The sequence below is a fragment of the Ornithorhynchus anatinus genome, chromosome 5 (genome assembly GCF_004115215.2).
Source record: "Ornithorhynchus anatinus isolate Pmale09 chromosome 5, mOrnAna1.pri.v4, whole genome shotgun sequence".
Classification (NCBI taxonomy): Eukaryota; Metazoa; Chordata; class Mammalia; order Monotremata; family Ornithorhynchidae; genus Ornithorhynchus; species Ornithorhynchus anatinus.
The window spans coordinates 43,815,678-43,841,820 of record NC_041732.1 but is presented as its reverse complement, the minus strand read 5'-3'; the positions used below and the strand labels follow the sequence as shown (position 1 = coordinate 43,841,820).

At 40.8% G+C, this 26,143-nt stretch overlaps 1 protein-coding gene across 3 annotated transcripts in view; it reads left to right on the top strand.

Annotated features, from left to right (window-relative positions):
* Positions 1-26,143, top strand: part of NRG1 (neuregulin 1) — a 1,057,599-nt gene that overhangs the window by 207,364 nt on the left and 824,092 nt on the right. The window lies entirely within an intron of this gene.

Sequence of the window (26,143 nt, the reverse complement as noted above, 5' to 3'; positions counted from 1 at the left end):
AGAACCCAGGCATGGACTCTTTCTACTAGGCACACGGCTTCCATTCTGCTGACCATCTGCTGCTCTGCTGAATTAGATTCAGAATAGAGGTGAGAATGAAAATAGAATCATTTGGCTGGAGAGAGCCTTGAAAAATCAAGTCCATGCCCCTTTCCTCAAGCTATACTATAACAAAACTTTTCCATTAAGATAGTAATCTATCCTTTTTGCAACACTCCAAAGGGGGAGAGCCCCAAACCTCTTTTTATCCCTTTCCATTGACTAACAGTTATGATTGGCAGAAAATTATTCTTCCCAGCCACATCTAAACTACAGGAAACATGTTTTGAAAATGAATTAATCAGTGTAGATCACTGAGGGCATTAATTTCTGAGCTTGAGAACTGTTTTTTCCTATGAACAGTTTGAAGCAATGAGTTTGTTTTGGACCAATTTGTTTATATATTTTATGGGAATTAAATTGCATAGTCAGTGGATTGTCACTAGTAACACTTTCCTTTTCTAATAGCCTTTCTAACTTTGAGTAACTAAGATAGAAGGAAAGAAAAAAACACAGTAGCACCATCCAAGGGGACGCTACAGAAGGTGAAACTTTATAATTGTATGTGAGTGGGGCTAAGATTGACGTATGACAGACAATCCCTTCCATATGGTGGCTTTGGAAAACGTTGTTACCTGTTACACTTTTGTACTTACTATCATCATGCCTAACACCATTTTCATTTCTCTCCTTTTGGTTGGAACTTTCTAGAAACCTCTGCTCAATTTTCCAATTGCTTTATATAGTATCACTGGATAAACATTGCTTAAGGTAGTTATATTCTAAATCTAAACAATATTTGCCATGCTGCCACTCGTAACTCAATATTCTTTTTTGTTTATAGTGCACATGATGGTTGATGCTTCTCTCCTGCACTGATAAGGCCATATGACTATGAAATATCACCTCAGAATGAGTAGACCCACCAAAAGCCTATCAACTGTAAATTTACTAATTCTCAAAGTCTGGTGGGTGTGAAATCACACATCAGGTTGACAGTGAAGCCTAATTAATTGTAAATATTCATCAAACATTTAATAAGTGCCTCAACAGGAAGATGGTCTGATTAAAAGAGCAAGATTTTGAGTGATGGCATTATTGGCTTCATTTTCTAACCCTGTGCCACCAAATGTGGATAAATTGCTCAGCATCTGAGAAGTAATGCAATCACTGAAAGCAACTACGTATTTTGAGTGCATAGTTGCAACAAGCCTTTCAGAGAGCCAACAGGTAGCAAAATAATTGGGAACTCACAAAAATCTTTAGTTCATTTTATTTTCCTTTTTGAAACCATCTTTAGATGATGGAAAGGAATACAAACACTAATTGTTGGGTTTCTCCCTGACTCTATAAGAACTTTGGAAAGAAAGATGGCTTATTGGAAAGAGGACTGGACTGCTTGGGAGTGAGAGGATCTGGGTTCTAATGCTGACTCTGCACTTAGCCTGCTCTGTAACCTGGGGCAAGTCACTTTTCTTCTCTGTGCTTCAGTTTCTTCAACTTTAAAATGGGGATTCAGTACCTGTTCTCCCTCCCACTGAGTCCCATGTGGGACAGGGACTGTTTCCAACCTGATGAATTTGTATCTACACCAGCACTTAAATTAGTACTTGACAGCAAGCAAGTCCTTAACAGATACCATAAAAAATACGATAAAAACTGTGTTTAGGAAAGAAAAATAGTCAGTCCATAGTTAAAAGGTAAAATGAAAACAGGAATAGGAGGAATGGAGATTTGAAAAATTGGATTTACAGTGGGTAATGGTAATTTGAATTGGATTGCATGGAGGGACAGGGTAAGTAGATCGAAAGTTAAAGAACCTAATCACTACTTTAAAGCACGATCACTGAGGCATGATCATTGTAAGTGAAGTATGAGAGTGCTGAAATTGAAAAATGGTCATAGAATGCTCTTATGAAGAGAATATCAGACACTGAAAATGAAAATAAGGTAACAGGGAGAAAGCACTGGACACCAGCAAGAATTTTTTGGGCTTCAAAAAGAGAGGCTGGGGTAGCTTGTTTAAATAGTAATTCACCTCTTGGTTTACCCACCTACTAGGTAATTTAGAAGTGCTTGTTAAATTTCACACTATAAGTACTACAAAAAATGCAGAGATATAGTACATTTGGAATGAGCGTTACTTTTTATAAATTGAATGTTGCTTCTGTGAGTCTGTCATTTGGAATTGGATTGATACTTCAACCCTGAAAGTTAATGCTGGAAGATATTAACTAAGGGCCAGGGTGTTCCCTGCTGAAAAGAATTCCTTCCAGCTCAGACAAGGTTATTGCCACTAAGCCGCTGTGAGAAGGGAATGTGCCTGTTAATTGTTGTACCGTACTCTCCCAAGTGCTTAGTACAGTGCTCTGCACAAAGAAAATGCTCAAAAACAACTGAATGAATGAATGTTTTAGAGAAATCTTAGGAGTAAAGTGCTGCATCCCTCAAGAAATCTTCAGTGGCCGTTCTAAATTATTTCTAAAATAATTGTTTGGCTCCAATTTGTACAATGTACATCAATCCACATCCAAATCTATGTGAGTCTCAGTGCAGAGGAGAAGAGGCAACAAAGTTAATCAAGTCAACAGAGGGTTTTGTGGTCCTGGAGTGTGTTCTTATTAGTGCTCCCTTTTGGCTTCTTCTCATTGTCCTCTTTTTTCATAAATGATCCATGGCTATAAGGATATTGAAACTATCATTATTATGATAAAATTATCATTGATCCTGAATCTTCCATTGGCAAAACACAGAGAAGTGAACAAGATCTCGGCACCACCTCTTGTTTTTCTCTGTTTCCCTTTGTATCAGCCCCACTTGGGGCAGGGACTGTTTTCAACCTGATTATCTTGTATCTACCCCAGAACTTAGAACAATGCCTGACATACAGTATGTGCTTAACAAATACCATTAAAAAAAAAATGGGACATCTGGGTTCTTTTGCTTACTCCCTGGGTGAAAGACTGCCATTCTGATAAGAGAATAACTTTCAGTGTTGCTAGACTTCTTGCCCCAAGAATCCTCCTCTCAATCCGCAAAGCAGATCTCCAAGGAGTAGTGCTGGTGTAGGGGTGTAGCCTGAACAAGGATTCTGGAAAGCATGGTTGTGAAGGGTTCAAGAGGAGGGAGCAATGTTTCCCCGACCATTGATATGCACAAATTTGTCTCTCTTCATAGTTGTGGCAGTTTATGTGGGACGAGAGTAAAGATAATTGTTAAAACTTTTGTCAATGCACTTTAGCATTTAAAATTCTCTCAAGTAGAAACATAGTCTCAAATGCCTAGCATATAACCAGCTGACATTATTCTTTCAGAAAAGGAGATAGTTTGTAGTGTAGACAGTTCCTCAGAGAGAGAATCTCTTCTAAGAAATAGGGAAAAATAACCAAAGAATAATTGTTATAAATTGCATTGTTCTGCTATACACTCCTTTAGAGTAGGGATTGTGAGTGTGTACATTAAGACACAAGTAATATTTAACCCTAAGTGGGTCTCTGGGTTCCTCATTGTCAAATAGGTATGGTAATAGAGAAGCAGCATAGCTCAGTGGAAAGAGCACGGGTTTGGAAGTCAGAGGTCATGGGTTTGAATCCCAGCTCCGCCACCTGTCAGCTGTTTGACTGTGGGCAAGTCACTCAACTTATCTGTGCCTCAGTTGCCTCATCTGTAAAATGGGGATTAAGACTGTGAGCCTCACATGGGACAACTTGATTACTCTGTATCTATCCCAGCACTTAGAACAGTGCTCTGCACATAGTAAGCGCTTAACAAATACCAACATTATTATTATTATTTTAATGACTGCATTTCTAACTCAAAGGAGAGTGATATAAAAAAGAGAAATGTACACAAGGATATTTTGAATTTTTTAGAAAGAAGTTATAGAAGTCCACTCTATTCATGTTGAGAGGAAAAAAAAGTTTGACTAGGAAAGGAATATCTCCAAAAAATCATTATCGGAAATTCATCTAACATCCTTATGTCTCATGGTCCTTTGTTAGACACTATAAAAAGCAAGATGAGCAGTTATAGAAGCTTACAGTTGAAAGCATTTTTCTAGTGTTGGGACAGTGGTTTTTGATGCTACTCTTCAAGTCATGCAAAAAGTTAGAACACCTGGATATGATAACATTTCTGCAGAAATCTACATGCAAGGAGGGTCATGCTGACCTGACAGTGCCTCAACATGTGGGCCTTAAGAAACGCTGTAGGACATCAGCGTGCAAGTCATCTGAACCTAGAAATTCATCAGTGGTATTTGTTGATCACTTACTGTGTGTAGAGAACATTCAGCTTCTTGAGCCATTTTACCAGCATCTCCTAGAAGCTATACAGGACAAGACAGGGACAATGAATTTCTGGAACACAGGCACCTCAGCAGCAGTGAGGCAGTAATGATGTAGACAGAACATATGAAGGGAAGATTGAGAGCAAGATTCCTGAGAAGAGGTATATGATGAGTGGAAAGGGACCACCCATAAGGAAAGCGGACATAGTGCAACACGATCTCAAGCAAAATCACAATGGACTGTATGGAGAATACAGTAGCAGAGAGACAAACTACTGAGCCTCAATAGGGAGAGGTTTCCTCTCCCAGAGCCTAGGTTTTACTCAGATTGGGGTACCAAGAGGAAGCCTTGAAAACAATAGCACTCAAGGAGCAGCCTTTGTGGGCACCTAATATGGAGTATATTGTCCACCTTTGGTCTTTTTGATCCACACCCCTACTCTCTTATGATTTATCTGACAATCGTGCCACTTTTGAAAACAAATGGAGGACAGCTAGGTGTATATATCTGGCAGTCAATGAATTCAATTATTCAATTATTTCAATCAATCAAGGAAATTTATTAAGCATTTTCTTTGGGTGGAACACTGTACTAAATTCTTGGGAGAGTGTAGTGCAACCGAATTGGTAGACCTGCCTATGAACTCACATTCTAGAGAGAGAGAGACAGACATATGAATAAACAATTTGTAATATACAATTTACAGATATGTACATGAGTCATGTGGAGTTGAGGGTGGGGCAAATATCAAATGCCCAAAGGTCACAAATCCATATGCAATTTCTCTTGAAATTAAAGCACATGAACTGCACTTTAAGACTTAGAACTGCCATTGAAAGTCACTGGGAATTGGCAAAGTGATTATAGAATATATCAGTTCAATATGGAGAAAAGTAATGGTGGGATGGTGACTCCTGCTTAGTAGTAGTCTTGTTCACCTTGGTATAGTTAACTTGGTCTTTGACTACACTGTTGTTGTCCTGAGTTAGAGTAATTGACTGATTTGGTCCAAGTTATCAGGATAAGTATTTTAAGATGGAAATCTGAACTCTAAAGTATAAATCATTCAAGTATTGGCATATCCAACAGGCCAGATCCATAAGTTTGGAACCCACAAACAAAAGAAATCTATGAATGCTGGATCCTCAAAAATATGGATGCATTATTTTTGTCTTGGTAAGTCATCTATCTTCAGCTCTTCCAATAAATCAAGCCTATATATTGATCACTTACTGTGTGGAGAACACTGTACTAAGCACATGGAAGAGTAAAATATAATTGGTAGACATGTTCAATTCCAAGACACTTTGTTGTTTTTCTCCAACACCTAGAAAGAGATGCTGGATTTCTTAAGTCAATTTTAGCATTTAGTTTCATTTAAGAAAGGAAAGTCAAGGCCATCTTACTTCCAAATGTCTTCTGTGCTCTCTCTCTGTCTCTAGCACGCATGCGCGCACACACACACATGAAATAAGCCCAGTGATTCATGACTTCTCCACTGAATGTTTTGAAAGTAAACCTCCATCATCTTCAAGTCTTATAGTTATTTTCTGCCTTCTTCTGAGGAATAGAAACTTTTCTTAGAGTCCAGGTTTATTATCCAGAATAAGGATATTTCCCATTTCTGTGTTATCACCTCTCTTCGGTCGAGGATTTCTTTACAAATTCCTGTTACCCTTTTATTTGACCCCCGCAAGGACACCTCTTTAATGACTGCTGGCCCCACTTTCTCTCATTGGAATGAGGATGTGATATCATGCCATTGTCATCTGGATCCTCAATTGTCTTCAATCATTTTTATGGATCTTACCTCAGTAACAGCGTTTCTATTTTTGGAGTCTAAGAAAGAGACACCCTTTTGTATCTCAGAGTGATTACTGGCTCATCACAAAGGATTCCCTTTCCCTGTTTCCTGAGGATTCACTTACTAACCATACCCAAAAGCCACTCAAATAAAATCAATGAAATGATAGCCTCATCATAGGATGCTATGTTATACAAAAAGCAGATGGTGCCTAACCTACATAAATTGAAATTTAAACAAAATATTAGGGGAACTGCAGCAAGAAGCACTGTCTGGAAGAGGGCACTTAGGCTATTAAGCTGACTGAGGAGGCAGATAGAAGGAGCAAATCTAAAAGAAAGATTGGTAAGTAGTCAGGGAGCTGGACTGATCTGGGAAGATTTTGAAATCACAACTTCTAAACTATACCTTCTTGCAAGGAGATCTCTGTTAACAAGCTTCCCTATTTTTGGAGAAGCTGGCCAAGAAGCCAAAATTTTCTCAGATGGACCATCTGTTAGTGAGTTTTCCTGTGCAACAAGAGGTTGGTAGAGATGCCAGACTCTCCCCAACAAGGAAGATATATCTGCAGCCTGAAGGCAGAAAAAAGGAGCAGGAAGAACAGAAAGGCTTTCTACACTAGTGAGCTGGCTGAGATCATCCACAATATCCTAAATTTGGAGTGGAACTGTCTATTTTCATATGACTCATATGAGATGTTAAGCTGCTGGAGCTAGAAAAATAGGCCTGAAATATATACCTCGCTGTTGTCTTACTACAAGCCAGCCTGCCTGCTTCACTCCTTCAATGCTAACTCATTCATTGCAACTTGATCTCATCTATCTTGCTACCAACACCTTGCCTACATTCTCCATCTAGCCTGGAATTCTCTCCTTCATGAACACAGACCAGCACTCTCCCCACCTTCAAAGACTTATTAAAATCACATCTTCCCTATGATGCCTTCCCTGACTGAGCCCTCATTTCTCCTACAACCTCTCCATTTTGTGCCACCTTTGCACTTTGATCCGCGCTCTTTAAGCACTTGATATTTACCCCACTTTCAGCCCCACAACAACTATGTACAAATTCATAATTTATTTTAATATCTGGCTCCCCCTTCTAGACTGTAAGTTCTTGGATGGTGGGGATAGTGTCTACTTGCTCTGATGTTTTGTACCCTCCTAAGCACTTAGTAAAGTGCATTGATGATTATTATGATAGAGAGAATTTGTGGGTGGGAACCTTACTGTAATTTTGGATATGATTTGTCAACCTTCATTGTTTCATTTACTGATTCTACTTGTTTTGACTTCAATTTGAGGGCCAGCAGTTGTAAATGCCCATGCCATTTCCTTTGGGATGCCTGTGTTCATATATTTTGACACCCAGCATGCTTAGATAAAGCTCCATGTTAGAAAGGATAGCACAATATCCAGTTACATGTGCAGAACTGTATATGGAACTCAGGGGACTGTGTTCCACAATTGAGCTCATTGTTGGGTAGGGATTGTCTTTATTTGTTGATGAATTGTATTTTCCAAGTGCTTAGTACAGTGCTCTGCACACAGTAAGCACTCAATAAGCACAATTGAATGAATGAAAGTAAAAGACGTAGCATAGCCTAGTGGATGGAGCATGGGCCTGGAGGTCAGAAGAACCCGGGTTCTAATCCCTGCTCTGCCTCTTGCCTACTGTGTGACCTTGGGATCTACCCCAGCATTTAGTACAGTGTCTGGCACATAGAAAGCACTTAAAAAATACCATTTTTATTATTATTATTAAGTAGCACAGGGTTATGTACACTGACTTGCTAGAATCAGAATAGGAGTATTTTTTCTTTCCAGCCAGTATCTTATTAAAAGGAAAAATCTTTAAAAACAATTGATCTAATAAGCAACTAGGGCCTGTACAGACAGTCATTCCTCCTACAGATTAACTGTCCAAAGCAAAATCTGGATATTGACATTGGGATCGGGCTGAGGACACCCTGAGCTGATAGCAGTAGAGGAGGTTAGGAAAGTATAAAATGAAGTTTCTAAATTTAAAACTAAATACGCACTGGCTAATTTTTCATTGTGCTTCCTGGCTACGGGGAATAATGACAGCATTTGGAGATATTGGACTCCTAGATGAAAATGACATTGTATAGGTTACATTGGACACAGAGGGTAACATAATGACCCAAATTTGGAACATATTGTGGTAGTTCACCCAAACATAGACCATATGGCTTCCTCCATGGCTTCAGAACTATTGAGTTCCTTTCTCAGGTCTCCCTGAACATAGGTGTCCATCGCAACCCATATAAAAGTACCAGACATAAAGGTGTCTAACGTCATCTATTTTGGACAGGGAACAGACCAGCATGAAACCAAATGAATGGTCACCCTACTCCTATTACTCTTTCTTTTTATTTATTATTATTATGGTATTTGCTAAGCACTATGTGCCTAGCAGTGTTCTAAGCACTGAGCACTGTCCTAAGCACTGCCTTGCGACAGAGATCTTCACTGAAGTATCTCAAGTCCTTACGTTTTCCTTTCACTTTCCTGTTCAGTGCAAAATATAGACCATTTAGTGGCAGGGTTAGAACTCTAATCAGCCTATCAATGATTTATACTGAGTGCTTTCTGTATGCAGGACATGGTACTAACCTCTTGGGAGACTACAACACAATCCTTGCCACAAAGAGCTTACAATCTAGAGGGGTAGATGGACATTAAAATAAATTACAGATAGGGGAAATGGGAGAATATATGGATAGGTGTATATAAATGCTATGATTTCAGGATAGGGTGAATATCAAGTGCTTAAAGAGTACAGATACAAGTGCATAGGTGATGGAGAATGTAAAGTGAGGGAATGAGGGCTTAGTCAGAGAAAGCCTCTTGAAGAAGATATGCTTTAAGTAGGCCTATTAAAGTGGTAACTGTAGTGGTGTCTCAGTTATGAATGGGGAGTGAATTACAGGCCAGAAGGAGGACATGAGGTACTGGTAACAGATGAGATCAAGATAGAGTGAGTAGGTTGGTGTTAGAGGATTGAAGTGTGTAGATTGGGTTGTAGTAGGAGGCGGGCGAGATAAGGTAGAAGGAAGAAATTGCTGATTGAGTGTCTTAAAGCCAATGATAAGGAGTTTCTGTTTGATGCAGATGTGAATGGGCCAGCATTGGATGTTTTAGAAAAATGGGGAAATATGGACTGAATGATTTTTCAGAAAAAATGATATAAGTAGCAGAATGAAGCATGGATCCGAGAGGGGAAAGACAAGAAAGGGAAGTCTGCAATGAGACTGATAATAATATTCAAGTTTAAATACATTTCTGTGGTATTTAAGTGCTTACTATAATAATAATGATAATCATAGTGGAATTTGTTAAGCACTTACTGTTTTAAGTGCTGGAGTAGTTACAAGGTAATCAGGTTGTCCCACGTGGGGTTCACATTCTTAAACTCCATTTTACAGATGAAGTAACAAAAACAGAGAAGTTAAGTGACTTGCTCAAAGTCACACAGCAGACTAGTGGCAGAGCCAGAATTAGAACCCACATCCTCTGACTCTCAAGCCCATGCTCTTGCCACTAGGCCACACTGCTTACTATGTGCCAGACACTGTACTAAATGCTGGGGCAGATACTAGCTAATCAGTTTGGACACTGTCCATATTCCACATGGCACTCAGTCCTAATCCACGTTTTACAGATTAAGTAACTGAGGCACAGAGAAGTAAAGTGACTTGCCCAAAGTCACATAGCAGACAAGTGGTGGAGCTGAGATTAAACCCAGGTCTGTACCCTATCCATTAGGCCAGGCTGCTTCTTACAGAATGTTAGATCATTTGCTTTCTAGCAAGCTATGGGAGATGGAAAAGAGATGGGGGGTACACAATTTTACTGTTTAAAAAATGGATTGAAAATAATGCAAGGGCCAAGAACAAGGGAATCAAAGCAGGCTGATAAAATTTCACACATAAATGTTTGATACCTGGAATTTCATCGGTAATTATAATTACATGGAAGTACACAATATAGTGCATTTAGAAAACATACATGCAGAGAGGCCAATGCTTAAAACAGGATGGACGTCTAAGTGCTTGTGCTTGTGCTAAGTGCTTCTTTTCCTTGCATTTTGGAAGCAGCATCTCCTAGTGGACAGAGCATAGGCTTGGGAGTCAGAGGGATCCCAGTTCTGCCACTAGTCTATGTGATCTTGGGCAAGTCACTTCACTTCTTTGTACCTTAGTTACCTCACCTGTAAAATGGGGATTAGGAATGTGAACCCCATGTGGGACTGGGACTGCATCCAACTTGATAATCTAGGTATCTACCCCAGTGCTTAGAATGGTGCCTGGCACATAATAAGTTCTTAAATACCATTATTATTATCATTAGTAGTAGTAATATATACTGTTTTACATGCTGTGCTTTTTTAGCACTTCACATTTGTAAATTATATCTATTTCCCTTGATTGTAAACTTCTCGTAGGCAGGGATCATGTCTTATTCTTCTGTGGTACTTCCCCAAGTGTTTAATACAATATTATCAACACAGTAGGTGATTGATATTTTTTCTAGTATGTGCAGAAAATCTATTGACTAATTGAACACAATGTGTGGTTCCGAGCCACCAGAAGTACAGCAGAAGCTTCAGATATTTCTCCACCCAGAAGGAAGGTACACTCCAATGTGCAGTGCATGATGAGACAGGATCATAAATAATTAGGCTCTGGAATAGTCAATCCATATGGCGTAGTGGATAGAGCACAGGCCTGGGAGTCAGGAGGTCATGGGTTTAATCCTGGCTCTGCCACTTGTCTCCTGTGTGACCTTGGGCAAATCACTTCACTTCTCTATGTCTCAGTTAACTCATCTGTAAAATGGGGATTGAGACAGTGAGCCCCACGTGAGACCAGGGCTATGTCCAAACGAATTTGCTTGTATCCACCCCAGGGCTTAGTACAGTGCCAGGCACAATGTGCTTAAAAAATACCAGAATTATTATTATTATGTATATTACAATGTACATTTACTAGGCAGTAGGATACCAAAACAGCTTTGCCCAGGATATCATTTCTACCATCCATTAATGGTAATATGACCTTTACCACTACCAAACCACCCCTGCCACTTCAAGGGGGTTGAAAGATCTCCTTCGTCTCCCCTAAAAATATCTACTATTTAAGTACAAACTCATATAACTACTCCCTTTTTGTGTTTGATGGTATCTATATTTTATTTTAGTGCTTGTCTCCCTCACTAGATGGTAAGCTTCTTGAGGTCAGAGATCATGTCTACCAACTCTACTGTACACTCTCAAGTGGTCAGCACAGTGCCTTGCCCACTTTAAGCACACAGTGAATATCATTTAATGATTGAATGATTGATTCCCTTGGCTTAAGAAAAAGCTAATCCAACACTTTCTAGGTCCTGAAATAGATTTGGTTCATTTCATTCCTTTGTTGCTTTCCAAATCTCTTAGACAAGGATATCAATCTAGGCCAAGCTTGTTCCTACTCAAGATAGGAAATCAGAATTTTCTTCCTTAGCAAAAAGCAGCATAGGAAATATAATTAGAAATGTGACTTTTTTAAAAGCTGTAGTGCAGAAAGCTGCTCAGGCAGAGCTTTTTGAGTGTGGGAAGGCAGGGGTGAGGGGGTAAGGGGACAGTAGGAGAAAGAGTGGAGAACAAGCACATATAAAGTAGAATGGCACTGGAAAGGAGTGAATACATTTGTGCACAGAATAGAATGTGGATGTAAACCCAGAAAGATGATATGATCAGGGTGTGTGAAGGACAGGGCCTGTTTCCACCTCTAGATTCCAAGTGCCTTGTGGACAGGGGACCTGTCTATCAACTCTGTTATATTGTACCTCTCCCCCTCTTCGAAGGCTTATTGAAAGCACATCTCCTCCAAGAGGCCTTCCCTAACTAAGCCCTTCTTCCCTCTTTTCCCACTCCCTTCTATGTCGCTCTGACTTTCTCCCTTTTCATATCTCTAATTTATGTGTGTTAATATCTGTCTCCCCATCTAGATATAAGCTTGTTGTGGGCAGGGAATGTGTCTGTTTATTGTTATACACTAACCTGCATACAGTAAGCACTTAATAGATACGATTGATTGAGTGAATGAATATACCACCAAAGTGCTTAGAATATCCTGATTGTGAGAACTAGTGAGGTATAAGCAACTCTTCTTAGCTCTCTTTTGACTTCATAGAAGATATTTCAGTTCTGCCATAACATATGTTTTCATAAACACTGTTATTATAGCTGGATGGGAGAATGAGGGAGTGTACTTTCTAAAGTGTGAGTTTGTTTTGGTATAACATGATCCACAAGTTTGCAAAAGTAGATTGGATATAGGACTACAGAGTTGTCCTTATGCATGTGTTGCCCATCAAGGCATGATGCAACCCAGACTCTCTCAGACTTAGGGTATTTTGTGTTTCTGTGTTTCTTCGAAGTTACAAAATTTATTACAGTAAAATTGAATCAGTAGCAAGGATGTATAGCATTCTGCCAAAGATGAACATAATAATATGGGAATTTATCTCAAAAAATGTCAGCGATGGCGGTATCTTTGAACCCTTAAATTACCCTTAAATTAGAAGTGGCTACTATAAATGTAGTTTTCCCATTATAAGAGTTTCTTCCAGAACACAACCACCATGTTATTGCAGAAGTAAGTATATCAACCAGTGGTAGTTGTTGAGTGCTTACTATGTGCAGAGCACTATACTAAGTGCTTGGGGGAGTACAATGTAGTTACTAACTGTGAGTCCTGTCTTGAATCATTTATGAAGAAAAACATTCAGTTCATGTCTCCCAACTCCTCAAGGAGCTCCAATGGCTACCCAGCCCCCTCCACATCGAACAGAAACTCCTTACCATTGGCCTTAAAGCACTGTTAGCTCTCCTGCTCCTACCTCACCTAAATAAACTACTGCAGTCCAGCCCACACACTCTGCTCCTCTAGCACTGACTTACTCACTGTGCCCTGATTTTGTCTTTCTTGCCACTGACCCCTTTTTCACATCATTCCCCTGGCTTGGATCTCCCTCCTCCTCCACATATGTCGGGTACCACTCTCTCCACCTTCAACGTATTACTGACATCACATCTCCTCCAAGAAGCCTTCCCTGATTAAGCCTTTTTCCCTGGCTTTCTCACCCTTCTGCATCATCCGTGCTCTTCAATCTGTGACCTTTAAACATTTGATATTCATCCCAACCCCAATCCCACAGCACTTATTTGCATATCTTTGAATTATAGATTGTAAATTACTTATATTAATGCCTGTCTTCCCTTCTAAACTGTGAGCTTGTTATGGGCAAGGGCCATGTCTGCTAATTCTGTAGTACCATACTCTCCCAAGTCCTTAGTACAGTGCTCTCTGCACATAGTAAGTGCTCAGTAAATACCATTTATTCATGTTTACGATTCAGCTGAGGAGACAGACATCAAAATAAATTACAGGTGGAGGAAGCAACCAATTATATAGGTAGGTATAGAACTGCTGTATGGGTCTGGGGTAGGGTGACTTTCAAGTGCTTAGGGGTATGGACCCAAATTCATGGGAAAATAGGGAAAATTCTTATTATCATTTATTAAGCACATACTATGTGTCAAGCACTGTTCTAAGCACTGGGGAAGATACAAGATAAGTCAGACCCAGTCCCTGTGCCACAAAGGGCTCACAGTCTCACTAAGAGGGAGACTGGATAGTGAATCCCCATTTTACCAATGAGGAAACTGAAGGGATTTGACCAAGGTCATGCAGCAGACAAGTGGCGGAGCAGGGTTTACAACCCAGATCCTTCTGACTCCCAGGCCCAAGATTTATCCACTAGGCTACACTGTCTAGTGGCTGGGGAGATGAGAAATAGTCTAAGAAGACATCCTAGAGGAGATGTAATTTTAATAGGGCACTCAGGGATCACTTAACTATGACTGTACAAATTGATGGTAAGCGTTTCTTTTTTCAGTCACAGTTTCATACTCTGATAAAACCATTCATGGACATCATTCTTCTAAATCATTTGGGTGTAAAGATTGCCTCTTTCTGCACTTTCCATTTGTTGCCCAGAGTGCTTGGGGCTACTATAATTCTTCCTCATGGTGTCATGATCTTCTCAAAGCCTACTTAAGCTCACTGTGGGGAGGGAATGTGGCTACCAATTCTGTTATATTGTACTCTCCCAAACACTTAATACAGTGCTCTGAACACCGTAAGTGCTCAATAAGTATGATTGATGGAGCACTTGCTCTTTGCAGAGCACTGTACTAAGGGCTCTGTAGTAAGGTGAGATGGAATATGGACAAGTACTCCAACTGAGGGAAATCTGTGTTAACGATCTGCAATTTTAGTCAGAGAAAGTGTCCAAATGAAAGAGATTGAAATACTCACCATGGGTCAGTGTTGAGGGTGCAATTTGCATAAGAGGCAATAGAGGCATAAGATTGGCTTACAAATTTATCTGGGCATCCTATAAGGCATACCAATCCTCAGCCAAAAGGGTTGAACTATAACCCAGTGTGGGACTGCCCCTCTCCTTTGACATCTGCCAATCATTTGATGCAATCTGGAGCCTGACCCTGGACATCTCTGGGAGATGGACCACTGTCCAGCTGTTTGTGATGGCAGTGGTGGTAGTGGCTGATTTCCATATCCTGCCTGGAAAGCCCTGGATCCCTATTCTCCCCCAGAGGCCTCTCAGTTCCCTTCTGAGGGGGATCTGGGTCAATAGATGGGACAGCTGCTTTGCTTTCAAAGGAAACTGCAGGCGCATCTCTGGTGGGCAGACCATTCCCCGTTCACAGTCCCTTTTGAATCTGTGCTCTGCGATTGGCTTGAGTTCTTTCCTCTTACAGTGTTTCATGGAAAACCCCACCTCCCGTTTCCCTAACTCCATCCACTGGTCGAATGATCGGGTGACCTAGTAATTCAAACTATGAGATGATTGATTAATAGTCATTATCAACTACTTGTTTATCATATCACCTTGAAGAATTTCACCTGAATAATTTAATTCTTATACAGAGAAATTTAGGAGAAGCAAGGGATTCTACCAGTAATCCTCAAATCATTTATTTCCCCTCAGTGCACACCTGTGTTCTTCATGTTCTTTCCAAATACCCCTTTGAAATTAGCATGATAATAACAACTTAAATTGCAGAGATTATGTCTATCACCTCTATTAGAAGCAGCATGGTCTGTTGGGTAGAGGCAGCATAGTCTAGTGGATAGAGTATGGTCCTGGGAGTCAGAAAACCCTGGGTTCTAATCCCGGCTCTAACACTTGTCTGCTGAATGACCTTGGGCAAATCACTTTACTTCTCTGGGCCTTAGTTACCCCAACTGTAAAATGGGGATTAAGCCTGTGAGCCCCATGTGGGACAGAGGCTGTGTCCAATCCAATTTGCTTGTATCTACCTCAGTGCTTTAGTACAGTGAATGGCATATAGTAAGTGCTTAACAAATACTGTGATTATTATTAATCATCATTATTGTAGTTACTCTAAGTACTTAGTACACTGCTCTGCACACAATAGCCTCTCCATCAATAAATGCTACTGATGGTTTAAAGCATGTTTTATTAAGGAGAAAATATCCAGTGCATTGTGTAAATGTATAATTTTTAAAAATTTCATAATTCTGTAATTGTACTAAACAGAAGCTTGAACTTGATGGGCTGCTCCTCCCTGCCTCTTGCCAACCCATCCTCCACCTTAAAGAGCCCTTCCCCCCTTTAGGGATAGAGGCCAGGCAAGAGCCTGGGGAGTGATTGCTCTGAGCTTCTGGGCTCCCCAGTGGTCCAACTGGTCTCTTTATTAGCCCATCACACTGTTGGACAGAGTCCTTCCCTCCAGCAGGAAGCACAGGGTGGCAGTAAGCACTCAGTAAATTACAACCGATTTATTGATATACAGATTTTCATTAGGGACTATTTTTCCTAGAGTGGAGCAGACAGCCTCCTGCCAATAGTAATGGACTTTTCCATTGTGTTTTCTTCTACAACTTTTTTGAAGAGTAGAATTTCAACCTGTTTTCTTGATGTTTTGATTAAATTTTGTAGTACCATGTCTTAATTTATTTCATCTAATCTCTTTAGCACTCAGTACCGATAATTAGAGTGATGGAAGAGATGCCAGGAGTGCCAGTGACATACACCAATGTAGACAGAGCAAGAAAGTGGCAGAAGGAGAATGAGCAAGACAGAATGAGGGAGATGGAGACAAGGGCAGAATAGTACCTTCATCAGCCTCACAGTGCACTTGATGATGCTAATTTTTATCCTCAAAAATATTTATTAAGTGCCTACAGTGCAGAGAAAATTGTAGCAGCGTGGCTCAGTGGAAAGAGCATGGGCTTTGGAGTCAGAGGTCATGAGTTCAAATCCCAGCTCTGCCACTTGTCAGCTGTGTGACTGTGGGCAAGTCACTTAATTTCTCTGGGCCTCAGTTACCCCATCTGTAAAATGGGGATTGACTGTGAGCCCCATGTGGGACAACCTGATTCCCCCATGTCTCCCCCAGCGCTTAAAACAGTGCTCTGCACATAGTAAGTGCTTAACAAATACCAACATTATTATTATTACTTAAGAAAGTAGAATGAAAGAATATCCCTCCTCACCAGCAACTCCCCATCTCAGAACACATCACCATGCTTGGGCACACTGATTGGGAGCCACTCAAATAGTAACTACTGAAGGAGATCCTGGAACACGATTTTCTTTGGGTGTTCTACCTTTCAATTCAGGATGGTAGTCTTAGGATCACGTTACTTTACTTTATTTGTACTTTTGTTTGCCTCATAATTGCTTAAAATTTAGCATAAGAATATATGCTTTTCATAATATATAAATGCTCTTCAAAAGTACAAATACCAACATAGTTGAAAAGGGAACGGAGAATAATTTTGCATATTGAATAGAACCATAGATGTCAAAATTTAGGAGAAAGTATAAACCAACTCTTTGCAGATTTAAAATGGGACTAGGCACGATTTTCATGTATTTACCTCACACCCAGTTCTATATTTTAATATTCAAGGACTTTGTAGACTTGAGTTTTTTTCTCACTTGGCATGACTGTCATGTTGGTGAAATTGACCAAGTGCTGAAAAAGTTAACAAGGAGAGTTATGGGGAAATGAGGTGGAGATTGTAAGAATAAATGGGGATGATATAGTAAGGAAAGGCATAGGAGTGATTTTATTGAGGCATTTAAAACATGAAAGTACAGTGATAAACAGGTTAGTTCCTCAATTTTGTAGCCTCCTGATATGAGACTATGGAATTCCTCAGTGAAATAATGTTCGTTGTATTAGGAAGTAATAAAAAGAAACAGTGTATTACTTTCTACAATGTGCAGTTAGTTATTGAATTTAGTGAGGCAGCTAGTCATAGAATCAAATCATGTAGCAGGAGTTTAAAAAGACCTGATTAATCATACACCCCAGAAAATCAGAGCTCGTGCTTCAAGGCATCAGGCAACAGGTTCATGACTCAGGTAGTCCCATGCTTCTGTGGTTTGAAAAATCTCAAGTATCAATCTAATCTTTTAAAATGGTCACAGGTAATGACCAGGCATATTATGCACATCTCTGTGCAGTGGTCACTAGCTATGTGACTTCGTGGAGGATTGAGTTCATTTTCACCCAAAGTATTCTGAACTCAACACCCCACTTATTGGCCCTTCAGGTATATCTAACTTCCCATGGAAAGTTCCCTATTGGGCAAATTAGATTGTGGCCCCCAAGACTATTGAAGGATGCTAGTTCAGAAGGACTCTCAGAGAAGGAATAAGAGGTGGGGGAAGGTAGGATTAGAGGCCTGGAAGGGGCAAGACTTGCATATTATCATCTCTTGAGTTACTGGGTTAGCATGGCCTAATGGAAAGAATGCAGACCTGGGAGTCGGGGGACCTGGATTCTAATCCCTCCTCCACCACTTGTCTATGTGACCTCTGACACCTCAAATTTAACATGTCTAAAACAGAACTCATATCTCCCCATCCAAACCCTGACCTCCTCCTGACTTTCTCATCACTGTAGTTAGCACCACCTTCCTCCCTGTCTCACAAGTCTGTAACCTTGGCATTATCTTCGATTCATCTCTCTCATTCAACTCACATATTCAATCTGTCAATAAATCCTGTCAGTTCAACCACCACAACATCACTAAATCCACCCTTTCCTCTCCATCCAAACTGCTACCACGTTAATCCAAGCATTTATCCTATCTGGCTTTGATTCCTGCATCAGCTTCCTTGGTGACTTCCCTGCCCCTGTATCTCCCCACTTCAGTCCATATTTCACTCTGCTACCCGGAACATTTTTGTACCGTACCATTCAGTCCATGTTTCCCCATTCCTCAAGAACCTCCAGTGGTTGAACATGCACTTCTGCTTCCAAAAGAAACACCTTACTATTGGTGATAAAGCACTCAATCACATTGCCCCACCTGCTTTACCTCCCTAATTTCATAGTACAACACGGACTGCACACTTCACTCCTCGAATGCCAACTTACAGACTATACCTCTATCTCACCTATCTTGCTGCTGATCTCTTGCCCACATCCTTCCTCTGGCGTGGAACACCCTTTGTCTTTAGAAGCAACAGACGATTACTCACCCCATCTTCAAAGGCTTATTAAAAGCACATCTCCTCCAAGAGGCCTTCCTGGACTAAAACCTCATTTTTCTTCTCTCACTCCCTTCTGTGTCATCTTTATTCACCCCCTCCCTCAGCCCACAGCTTTTATGTACATATTCATAATTTATTTGTTAATGTCTGTCTCCCCATCTAGACAGGGAATATGTCTACCAATTCTGTTGTAATCTCTCAAGTGCTTAGTAGGGTGCTCTGCACACAGAGAGCCATCAATAAATATGGTTGATTGATCTTGGGCAGGTTACTTAACTTCTCTGTTCCTCAAGTTACGTAACTTGTAAAATGGAGATTAAAGCTGTGAACTCCATGTGAGACTTGGACTATGCCCATCCTGATTATCCTGTATCTACCCCGATGCTTAGTACAGTGGCTGGCACTTAAGGTTTTAACAAATCCCATAAAATAATAAATGCTGGGATGACTACCAAATGAGACACTACCTAAGATTCACTAACTCTGGCTGCTGAGGCTGATGCAACAGGAAGGCAGGTATCAGTGGACTGAGAAAAATGATCACCTACACTTTTTTAAATCATATTTTCTTAGAGGGGATTCATTATCTTTCCTATGTAGCTCTTCAATTGAATATTTGATTCTATCCATAATTAGCAAAATTTGACACTTTGTAGTTGTACGTAAGATTGAGTGACCAGTCCTAAAGAGGAGAGAGTGTGAATGTAGATGTTTTTGAATGTAGATGTTTTTAAATTTATTTATGGCATATGAATTTCTGTTCCTTCTCCATTAGGATCATTTAGCTTTTTTATGGGTTTATACAATGGCTTTAGAAATGTCTTTTGGGCACAAACATAACATATTAAATGCTAAACCCTGGAGTGATTCTTTCAACTTAAATTTTATTTCAATCAATCCTTCAAAACAAGCATAATTGCATGAGCTCAAAGGCCAACTTTTGTGGGGAGGATTTGCATACTGTTGGTATGGGGCAGTAAGATTCTTCTCCAACTGCCTGGATTTTACATTTTCAGAATTCTAAAGTCCTATTGTGTGATAATATTTCCCAAGGACCAGTAACAGTAATATAGACCATAGTAAGTCAAGTTCCAGGGTAGGCAAAAGGATTTGGGTGTTCCCTAGTATGTATAAAATATTCAAGAAAGAGTATATTTATAGGGAGGATTTTGAAGCAAAAAGAAATAGTCTGTAACTTCCAGAATTAGAAAAATGAACCTTGGAAAATTATGGGAGAGAGAAACTCTGGCCAAGAAATTTGCTCACAGTTGGCAATCTTCTTCATTACAGGAACAGCCACAAGCCAACGGATATGCTTCCTCTGAGGCAACCTCACTTTATGCTCTGGGCATGAAGTCAGTCATCCCATGGTGCTGATGACTCTTGCTTCATGTACGTTCTTTAGAAAGGCTAAATGTGACTGGAAATTGAATTCTCATGAGTTAAGAATTCATGGATTTCAAGAAAAATACAATAGGGCCCCCAGAGAGGTTTAGCCGTAACAGGTAAAACACTATAAAAATTATGCCAAGCACTACACTAAATGTTGGGGAAGATACAAGTTAATCAGGTCAGACCCAATCAGAGTCAAGTAGGAACAGGAGTAGGTATTTAACCTTGATTACATAGATCAGGTACAGAGTAGTTAAGTGGCTTCTCAAGGTCACAGAGAAGGCAAATGGCAGAGCTGGCATTAGAACCCAGGTGTTTTGCCTCCCAGCCCTACACTCTTTCCACTAGGCCATGCTGCCTCCTCTGGCTTTGTTCCTGTCAAGGCCCCTTTTTTCTCTAGCTCAGGCCAATCCTGCAAATGCTTTGGGCATAACTTGAGAGAGAAATTTAGTAATCATGCAAAGAAACTCGTTTGCCGGCTCCTCCTCCCCCTCCCATCCCTTAACTGTAGGGGTTCCCCAAGGGCCAGGTCTTGGTCCCCTTCTGTTCTCCATCTACACTCACTCCCTTGGTGAACTCATTCGCTCCCAGGCTTCAACTATCATCACTACACAAGTGACACCCAAATCTACATCTCCTCCCTGCTTATCTCTCCCTCCCTCCAGACTTGTATCTCCTCCTGCCTTCAGGACATCTCCACCTGGATGTCCACCCACCACCTAAAACTCAACATGTCTGTGACTCAGCTCCTTATCTTCCGTCCCAAGCCCTGTCCTCTCCCTCACTTTCCTGTCACTGTGGATGGCACTACTATCCTTCCCATCTCACAAACCTGCAACCTTGGTGTCATCCTTGACTCAGCTCTCTCATTCACCCCACACATCCAATCCGTCACCAAAACCTGCTGGGCTCACCTTCACAACATCATCAAGATCCATTCTTTCCTCTCCATCCAAACCACTGACTTGTTGGTACAATCCCAACTGGATTATTGCATTACCATCCCTTTTGATCTCCCAACCTCCTGTCTCTCCCAGCTTCAGTCTATACTTCACTCTGCTGCCTGGGTTATCTTTCTACAGAAATGCTCTGGGCATGTCACCGCCCCACCAAAAAAAAAAAGACTCCAGTGGTTGCCTATCAACCTTCATTGAAGCAAAAACTCCTTACTATTGCCTTCAAACTCTCCATCACCTTGCCCGCTCCTACCACACCTCCCTTCTCTCCTTTTACAGCCCAGCCTGCACACTCTGCTCCTCTGGTGCTAACCTACTCACTGTGCCTCATTTTCTCCTATCCTGCCATCGACCTCTGGCCCACATCCTACCTCTGGCCTGGCATGCCCTCCCTCCCTCACATCCACCAAACTAGCTCTCTTCCCCCCTTCAAAGCCCTCCTGAGAGCTTATCTCCTCCAGGAGGCCTTCCCAGACTGAGCCTTCCTTTTTCCTCTGTTCCTCCTCCCCTCCCCATCGTCCCTACTCCCTCTCTCTGCTCTACCCCCTTCTCTGCCCCACAGCACTTGTATGTTTGTACATATTTATTGTTCTATTTATTTCATTAATGATGTGTGCATATATCTATAGTTCTATTTATTTTGATGCTATTGATGCCTGTCTACTTGTTTTGTTTTGTTGTCTGTCTCCCCCTTCTAGACTCTGAGCCCCTTGTTGGGTAGGGATTGTCTCTATCTGTTGCCAAATTGTACTTTCCAAGTGCTTAGGCCAGTGCTCTGCACACAGTAAGCACTCAATAAATACCACTGAATGAATGAATGAAACTGCTAATTCATACCTTCCCTGCTGCCATAATATTAATGACATTAAGGGCATATTATGTTCCAAAGAATGTGCTGAGCACTGGAGGAGATAAACAGAAATCACATTAGACACTGTCCATGTCCCACACAGGGTTCACAGTCCAAGAGGGAGGTGGAACAGGTATTTTATCCTCATTTTTCGGATGAGGAAACTGAGATACAGAAGAGTTAAGTGAGTGGCTCAAGGGAGTGGTAAGTGGTGGAGCCAGGACCCTGGGCTTCTGACTTCCAAGCCTGGGCTCTTCCCAGTAAACTAGTAATCCTAATAGATTGTAAGGTCCTTCAGACCAGGATTTGTATCTATATTTTCTCTATTGTACTCCCATAACACTTAGTTCAGGGCTCTGCATGCAGTGAGCACTTGATAAACAGTGTTGATTGGTAATGGAGGTGTCTATTTTTGTACCCATAGTAACTCCTAACTGGGTCAGAGCCTGTGATGGCCCCACAGAGGCACTGGAGAAGGTGGGGTGGTGTCCTGCAGGGTTTGCTGGCTACAAGCGCTTAGTATGGTGCTTTGCACACAGTAAGCACTCAATAAATATGATTGAATAAGCAAACATAATAATAAGTGTAGTATTTGTTAAGGACTTACTATGTGCTAGGCACTGTTCTAAGCCCTAGGGTGGATAAAAATAAATCGGGTTGGACACAGTCCATGTCCTATATCAGGCTTACAGTCTCAATTCCCATTTACAGATGAGGTAACTGAGGTGCAGAGAAGTGAAGTGACTTGCCCAAGATCAAACAGCAGACAAGTGGTAGAGCAGCATTAGAACCCATGACCTTCTGACTCACAGGCCCATGTTCCATCCACTGTCAACACCCACCAGAAACCCAGAACCAACTGGTCAGGCAACATGTCCACCAACTCTATTATATTGTATTCTCCGAAGAGTAGAGTTCAGTGCTCTGAGTAAATGCTCAGTAAATATGATTGAATTAGGAATCATCATGTGTAGAATAACTACTACTTCCGTTCCTAGGCTCTTCTGCATTATAGCCGGGAGAAGTTTGTGTGTGGTCTGCATAAGGTTCATAAAATTTTGAGAGGTGGTCCACTAGGCAAAGTAATTGCCCATTCCTGTCGTTTACCATACCTGGGGGCGGCTTGCAATGAATTCTTGGTACTCTCATTCCTCAAGCCTGAATATCAACTAGAACATGTGTGCATGGTTTCTGGAAAAGGATGATTAACACCCTAGGCTGATTTGGATTGAGTGATGATGGAAAACATTTCTCATTCTATTATGGCTAAGATTTGGCCTGTCATTTTTCAGTTTATCACATATAAACTAGAAAATGATGATGGCAAGGTTCTTAAATAAGAATTTTCTATTACTATGTAGCCCAATTTATTTCGTTTGTGGAATAGCACCCACAAAACCCATATGGATGCTGAAAGCAACTAGGCATGGATTTTCCCAAGGGCAGGAGAATCATGGTCCCTTCCTAGGATGTTCAGCAGCTGTGAGTGCAGGGAGGGTGAGCTGAGTGCACTTGATCAGCAATTGAGAATATTGCATTCTACCTATAGACTTGTCTTCAGGCCAGGTGTGTCTTATCGCTCTTTGGAGTGGTGAAAGCAGAATTCTTTTCACTGAGCTTAATTCTGCCTGTTTTTAAGGATGTGTGAGAACAGGTGCAAGAAATTGTGTGTTGGAAAGGTAGTGCTCAAGTGTAGTGAAGTAGGGTGGCCCAGTGGAAAGAGTATGGTCTTGGAACTAAAAAGACCTGGTTTCTAATCCTAGCTTGGCCATATTGGTGCTATGTGATCTTGGGTAAATCATGGAATTTTTCTGTACCTTAATTTCTTTTTCTATGCAGTGGGAATTAAATATCTGTTCTCTCTCCTCCTTAAACTGTGACACTGTGTGGGACAGGTACTCTAATTTGACAGTATTTTATCTATCATATATATTCTTGGTAGAGTGTTCACACTTCATGAATCCCACACTTACTATAAAGTTACCTATGCTAGCAAACTCTTCCAAAGGACCCCATTGGATTTAATCTGAACTCAATGAATTACTAGATCAATTTAAAATAAAATTTAGCCTTCCCAAAGAAGACCTTACATGAAACAATCTTGAGCATCATGGGATGATTGGCTTCATGCCCAGAGGGTAAAGGGAGGTTGCCTAAGAGAAAGTAAATCTATTTTTTTAATGGTATTTGTTAAGCACTTACTTTGTGCCAGGGACTGTTCTATGCACTGGGACAGATACAAAATAATCAGTTTGTACGCAATCCATGTCCCACATAGGGCTCACAGTCTTAATCCCCGTTTTACAGATGAGGTAACTGAGACACCGAGGAGTTCAATGAGTTGCCCAAAGTCAACAGCACACAAGTGGAGGAGTCAGGATTAGAACCTAGCTCCTTCTGACTTCCAGTTCTGTGATTTATCTACTAGGCTATGCTGCTTCTCTATTAACTTGTGGCTGTTCCTGTGATGAAGAAGACTGTCAGTATCAGCATAATTGTTGGTCAATGTTTTTTTCTCTCATGTAGTTTCCAAGGAACTATTATCTAATTTTGGTAGTTATAGACTATTTCCTTTTGTTTCAAATTTTTTCTGTTGGGTTCCTGAACAATGCCTATCTCTCATCATTTTAATTGCTCAGAAAAATAGACCACAGGTACCCTTGAGTTTAGATCAGATCTGAAAGACAAGCTAATCGGCCTGTGGAATTTATCACTTTTACAACTCTAAGATTAGAAACTGCTCCAATATCCATCCTTTCCTCTGCATCCAAATTGCTAATCCAAACCCTTATTTTAGCCTGCCTTGATTACTGGATTAGCCTCCTTGCTGACTTCCCTGCCTCCTGACTCTCCCCACTTCAATTCATATTTCACTCTGTCACCTGGATCATTTTTCTACAAAAACATTCCGGCCATGTTTCCCCACTGTTCAAGACCTTCCAGTGGTTACCCACCCACCTCCAATCGCACCCACCTCCCATCAAACAGAAACTACCATTGGCTTTAAAGCACTCAGTCACCTTGCCCCATACTACCTCACCTCATTGATCTCGTACTACAACACAGCCCACACACTTTGCTTCTTTAATGCCAACCTGTTCACTCTACTTCTATCTCATCTATCTCGCTGCTGACCTCTCACCCATATCCTCCGTCTGGCCTGGAACACCCTCCCTTTTCATATCTGACAGACAATTAGTCTCCCCAACTGCAAGCCTTATTGAAGGCGCATCTGCAAGAGGCTTTCCCTGATTAAGACCTCATTTCTTCTTTTCCCACTCCCTTCTGCATTGTCCTAACTTGTTTCCTTTGTTCACCACCACCTTCCTAGCTTCACAGAACTTTGTACATATCCATAATTTATTTATGCTAATGTGTCTCTCACTCTCTAGAATGTAAGCTCGTTGTGGGCAGGGGTTGTGTTGACTATATTGTATTGTACCTCTCAAGTGTTTAGTACAGTGCTCTGCACACAGTAAGTACTCAATAAATGATGGATTTATTGCTTGACATCAATATGAAGCAGTGTTCCTGCTCCGTATAGAAAAGCCTAGTTGGGATTTTGAACATTTTTCTGTTTGCCTTTTCTGAATCATGGCCAGGAGGGAGATTATCTCTACCCATTTTTCTCCATTGACTGGAGAGGAAGCAAAAATTCAAAGCAACATACTATGTTTCTGTGAACTCAGTGATGCATTTAGCAACAGTGACAACTGTCAAAATCTGAAATGCTCAGGAGGTTTTGTTAGGCTTCCAGTTTGTTTTTCCCCTGCATAGGTCAGTGTATTTTCTTTTACTTTGATCTTCCTTCCTATATAGCAACACTGTGTGGCTATCTTTCAGATATTTACTGCACACAAGCTATGTGTAGACCGCACAATCCCCAACCAAATCAATTTTATTGCTTGGAAAAGAAGCAACCTTGAATTCCTGCTGCATTATGTTAAGAGCATTGTCTCCCTAGGATTTAGCCTAGCAATATCTCTGTATTTGCTTCATTCATGTTATTATTTGATTGATTTAAAACTGACAGATATCATCGTTCTTCATTTTGTTGAAAAAAGTTGCATGGGAGTTTCAGAAAACCTTGGAAACACCAGCATTAAAGCAATAGTTAAGCATGTCCTTCATGCATGAGCATGAGGTAATTTGTATGCAATTACTAATATATCTCTCAGAAAGAG